The sequence below is a fragment of the Colossoma macropomum genome, unplaced genomic scaffold (genome assembly GCF_904425465.1).
Source record: "Colossoma macropomum unplaced genomic scaffold, Colossoma_macropomum, whole genome shotgun sequence".
In the NCBI taxonomy this organism is placed as follows: domain Eukaryota; kingdom Metazoa; phylum Chordata; class Actinopteri; order Characiformes; family Serrasalmidae; genus Colossoma; species Colossoma macropomum.
In genome coordinates, this window is record NW_023494802.1 from 22645958 (window position 1) to 22651922 (window position 5965).

At 35.4% G+C, this 5965-nt stretch overlaps 1 long non-coding RNA gene across 1 annotated transcript; it reads left to right on the forward strand.

Annotated features, from left to right (window-relative positions):
• Window positions 1-335: 335 nt before the first annotated feature.
• LOC118822533 lies at window positions 336-3321 on the forward strand. The gene is made up of 3 exons (XR_005008458.1): window positions 336-582; window positions 1615-1687; window positions 3075-3321. It is a non-coding gene; the product is annotated as an uncharacterized LOC118822533 (long non-coding RNA).
• Window positions 3322-5965: the final 2644 nt, after the last annotated feature.

A 5965-nucleotide genomic window follows, 5' to 3' on the forward strand; every position in this document is an offset into this window, starting at 1 on the left:
TCTTTATGGTGTAAAGAACATGCCATATGACGTCACATGGAGTGTGGTTGTCATTATTTAACATGGTGCCATCAGCTTTTCTATATTTCCTGGACTTTTTTCAAATTTAAATGCAAGTGCTAAATGGTGTTTGTAATTGCATATCTCATAGCAGTATGCATTATTTAAGACACAATTCGAATTTGAATGCAAACCTATTTGCGTTTTAATTTATTGTATTGTATAATAGCTGGAAACTTTTAATATAGAAAAGCAGCGTTTTTGACCATTCATTTTCATTATCTTAATATGGTCTGACTCTGACATAAAAAAAACGCCCATTTTATTGTATTTCGTCATCATGGCCCTTCAGCTCTGCCAAAATGAATATTTGCAATCCTGTTTGCAACTGCATTTCCACTGTCAGCAAGGCAGTCCTGTCATTTAAGCGCTGTGGGTTTGTTGGATGTATCAAGCGGGTTAAAGAAGCCGCGATATCCATCTGAACGGACACCGATCACTGCCCCTATGGAAGGTCCTCGTCTGAGAAAGTCCTCAGCGAGCCGCCGACAGCACACAGCGCTACTGTCCACATTGGTCCAGGTGAGTAAACGTTAGCTGGCCGTTTTAAGTGGACTTTTTGCCATATACGAGTCACTAAGCTTACAAAGATTTTTTTTAAACATTAGCTAGTATTATTGTTTGTTTTTGAATAGAGGGTACATATTAGCCAGCTAGCTAGCTAGTTAGTATTTGATACAGCTGCTGAAGCCGTCCTGCTAAGGTCAGCTAGTGCTTAACAGTCGTGCTAACTACGGGAAACATAGCGGTCGGTTGGGCACGTCATTAACGCAGATTTAAAGATTTGTCTGTATTGGCTGAATATATCGAATTAAAACCTTATTAACGAAGGTAGCGGTCATTTCATTTCCCTTAATTCAGTGTGATTGATGGTGAAGGTCCTGATAAAAGCTAAGATCGCTAGCTAACGCTATTGATTCATCACGACAACACGCGTTTTCTGACATTAGCTGTTTCTGTTGTTGCCCTGTATAAGTATTTGCTAATAACTTCTTAGAAACACCACATAATCATTATAGTAAAACGCTAACGTGAATAGCAGCTGTATATTGTGAATGCAGCGCTCCATATAGCGTCTACGTCGGCGTTCATCTTGGATTTTTGCGCGGGCTCATTTGTAAAAGTTAGCCCTTAGCTATATTGAGCTACATTAGCTATATTTATCTAAGCTTGTAGTCACATACATGAATAGCTCGAGGCACATTTTAAAACTGCCAGGAGCATATTTTTACTTTGAAATGAACTACCACAATTAATGATTATTTTACAATATTTGAAAGTAGTTAGCTTATGCAGCTAGGTAATTTGAGTAGCTAACGCTAGCTAGCTAGCTAGCATATTTTTTAAACAGCTGCAGAAGCTACAGCTGTGTTTCTAGATGTTGGTGGAGAGTGGAAATGTGGCAGTCATTCTGATGCTTCGTTCATTAGCTTTGGCTACACACGTTGAAATCATTAGTGAGGTTTTATTAGACAATGAAATGTCCTATCAGTGATAAGTCACTGAATTAACTGTTGCTGACTGTCGTCTTTTGCAATCAAATATTTGTTTCAGAAGCTGACTGGATTTGTCTGTGTGCCACAACAACATACTGGCAGTGGTCAAATAATGCACACAAGTTAAAAAAGTAAGTATTATCACAAACATAATAGAATGTAATGTGTTAACAATTTATGTACCGGTTTCCTGGTTATCAGTTGCCACACTCATTTTATGACTAAGAACCTGTTTAAAGGAATGGTTTAGCAAAATATAAAATTTAAACAGTTTTCTGCTTACCCCCAATGTAGTCTTTTGGCCAAGACATAATTGGTGTCCAAAGTTTGTGTCTTTAGTTTAGCAATGGAGCTGTGAAGCTAACATTTCTAACAAACACTAGAAGTCAATATTCACCTAAATCATTTCATGTCTACATTAAGGTGGTGCAGACTTCTCAGTGTGGTGTGCAACACAATATGACATACTGTGGGCTATAAAAGTGAACAAAATGTCATCACAGAGTAAGTGCCATGGGTGACCTCTCTGTCTCAGGAGTAAGATTGCTGAGCTAGAATAGTTTTTATGGAAATGACAGTCATAATTACTGATCCAACATCAGTCCTGTGCAGCCTTTGTGTTGCCTAAAATGGCCGTAGTGGTGAGGTTTTGTTCATTTCTATAGTTCAAAGTAAGTCATTCTGTGTCCTACACTACACTGACAAGTCTGCTGACTCTACTGGAGACCTAGATGAGGTTTGAGAGGGTTGAGAGAAGTTTTAGGGATGTATTTATGGAAAAACATCTGGGTTAATATTGTCTTCTAGTGTTTGAGCAATGTTACACATAATGCCAGTACTAAACTAAAGAAGCAGAATCATTAATTGTAGTCATTTCAGTCAAATTTGATATTGGAATTTGTAAGGCATATAAAAAAGTCAAATAATAATACTGAGCTTTATAGCTGCATTCTGTACTATTTACTACCCAGTTCGTTCTTGCGACTGTGCTTTGTTCTTTTAACAAATAAACACTGACCAAAATAAGAGAGAGGCTTTTCATTTCCGAGCAGTCTAGTACAGAGTTTAGAAATCTCATGGGTCTTAGGAGAATATATAAAATTAGAGACAGTATATAAAATTAGAGACAAGCTCAAGCCCTTTGCATTTAAAAGAACATATCACAACATCACTACTTCGCAGTTGTTTAGAAGCCCACTGAAATAAACATTTAAAAATAACTAAAAATAGATTTGTAATTATCAGTTGCCTCCTTATTGGCTACATTGCAGACAGGAAAATATTATGTACATTATATGGAAACATATTTCAGATTTGAAAGGTTTAAATATATGTGAATTAAAAGCTGTCAAAGGCCTTGTGGCATTGTGACTATTAATTGATAAGTAAGACTAAATAAGTAATAAGTATGATGTTAGAATGGCTTTCACCTTCCACAGATCTGTCTGTTTTTGTTAAGAGATTTTAATGCTTTGTGTGTGCATTAATTGTAACAGTCTTGTTTGTGTTTTATGTTAGCTGCAGTTCTGAAGTGGAACAACAAAGCCACAGCTCATGAGATGGATTCTGCTGTGGCCGATCACCTCAAGCATGCCCCCTGCAGAGCTTTTAACTTTTTTTTTCTTTTCTTGTTTGACTTCTCAGAAACTAAAATGCAAGATTTTGTCTTGTTAAATAATCACCTTGATTTCCTTTACATTAAAACATTGAAAATCATGTACAATACTGACACAGCTTATGGTTCAAAGGTTTGAAAATTCTTTCTGAATCGATGCATAGGATCTTTGTCTTAGTCCTAACGAAGTTCATGGTCCAGTTTCATGTTCCACAAATGAAATTAATAATAACTACACGTTTTCAATAAAGTTTCCATTTAACAAAGTTTGTTTTATGTTTACATTGGAATCAAAATTGTTAGTTAACTACAGGAAGTTTTTTTGCATGGGGAAAAGGTTCTTCACATTGACAGATAATGCGTTGTATATGGTTCTATATAGAAAAATTCATTCTATATAGCACCAAAAAAGGTTGTTCTATTGTACAGTGTATTAAGCATGAAATGGTTCTATATAGGATTCATGCTAAAGTGTTATCTTTTTTTGAGAGTGTACTAGTGGAAATTAATTTTGGATGACTTTTCAATGCCTTTTAATTTATAATATATGATTTTTTCCAAGGCCTTAGAACACCTTAAAATGACATTTTTACTGTGACTTTTTGGTCGTCTTTTCAACAGTTAAGCTTGAACGTCTTTTCAACTTTCATTTTCAACCATAAGAAAACTTACATTAAACAGCAGTTATGTACGTGATTTCAACGTTAAATCAACGGCCTTTAAATAACGTCTTTAATGTGACTATTTTGGCCGTTATTTCAACGGCTAAGTTTAGACGTCTTTTCAACTTTCATTTTCAACCATAAGAAAACGTAAATTAAACAGCAGTTATGTACGTGATTTCAACGTTAAATCAACGGCCTTAAAATGACGTCTTTAATGTGACTATTTTGGCCGTTTTTTCAACGGCTAAGTTTAGACGTCTTTTCAACTTTCATTTTGAACCTTAATAAAGCGTAGTTTAAACGGCAGTCAGATACGTGATTTCAACGTTGTTTCAACGGCCAAATGAAACAGATTTGTCTGCATTGGCTGAATATAGCGATTAAAAGCTTATTAACGAAGGTAACGGTCATTTTATTTCCCTCAATTCAGGGTCATTGATGGTGAAGGTCCTGACAAAAGCTAAGCTCGCAAGCTAATGCTATTGGTTCGTCATGACAACACACGTTTTCTGACATTAGCTATTTTTTGTTGCTGCCCCTTATAAGTATTTGCTAATAACTTCTTAGAAACACCATATAATCATTCTAGTAAAACTCTAACGTGAATAGTAGTTGTATATTGTGTATTTAACACTTATAGTAACGTCTTCGTCGGTGTTCATCTTGGATTTTTGCGCGGGCTCATTTGTAAAAGTTAGCTGTTAGCTATATTGAGCTACATTAGCTATATTTACCTAAGCTTGTAGTCACATGCATGAATAGCTCGAGGCACATTTTAAAACTGCAAGGAGCATATTTTTACCTTGAAACGAAGTACCACAATTAATGATTATTTTACAATATTTGAAAGTAGCTAGCATATGCAGCTAGGTAATTTGAGTAGCTAATGCTAGCGAGCTAATTAGCTCGCTAGCCTTTTTTATACAGCTGCAGATGCTACAGCTGTGTTTCTAGATGTTGGTAGGCAGGGGAAAATGGGGCAGTCATCCTAATACTTTGTTCTTTAGCTTTGGTTACACAAGTTGAAATCATTAGTGAGTTTTTATTAGACAATGAAATGTTCTATAAGAAGTTACTGAATTAACTGTAGCTGTATCTTCTTTTGCAATCAAATATTTGTTTCAGAAGCTGACTGGATTTGTCTGTGTGCCACAACAACATACTGGCAGTGGTCAAATAATGCACACAAAAACCTAAATCATTTCTGTAAATACTTCCTGAAAACATCTTTCAACCCTTTCAAACCACACTTCTCAGTGTGGTTTAGAACACAGGCTATAAAAGTGAACAAAATGTCATCACAGAGTAAGTGCTGCGGGTAACCTCTCTGTCTCAGGAGTAGGATTGCTCATCTCAAATTGTATTTTAGGAAATTACATATACTTACTGATCCAACATCAGTCCTGTGCAGCCTTTGTATTGCCTGAAATGTCCGTAGTGGTGAGGTTTTGTTAATTTCTATAGTTCAAAGTAAGTCATTCTGTGTCCTACACTACACTAACAAGTCTGCTGACTTTAATGGAGACCTAGATGCAGTTTGAGAGGGTTGAGAAAAGTTTTAGGAATGTATTTATGGAAAAACATCTGGGTTAATATTGTCTTCTAGTGTTTGAGCAATGTTACACATAATGCCAGTACTAAACTAAAGAAGCAGAATCATTAATTGTAGTCATTTCAGTCAAATTTGATATTGGAATTTGTAAGGCATTTAAAAAAAAGATAATAATACTGAGCTTTTCTATGATGCTTCCTATGTTATATAGCTGCATTCTGTACTATTTACTACCCAGTTCGTTCTTGCGACTGTGCTTTATTCCTTTAACAAATAAACACTGACCAAAATAAGAGAGAGGCCTTTCTGTTCCCAGTAGTCCAGTAGAGAGTTTAGAAATCTCATGGGTCTTAGGAGAATATATAAAATTAGAGACAGTATATAAAATTAGAGACAAGCTCAAGCCCTTTGCATTTAAAAGAACATATCACGATAGCACTCCTTTGCAGTTGTTTAGAAGCCCACTGAAATAAACATTTAAAAATAACTAAAAAATAGACTTATAATTATCAGATGACTCCTTATTGGCTACATTGGAGAAAGGAAAATATTATTTATATTATATGGAAACATATTT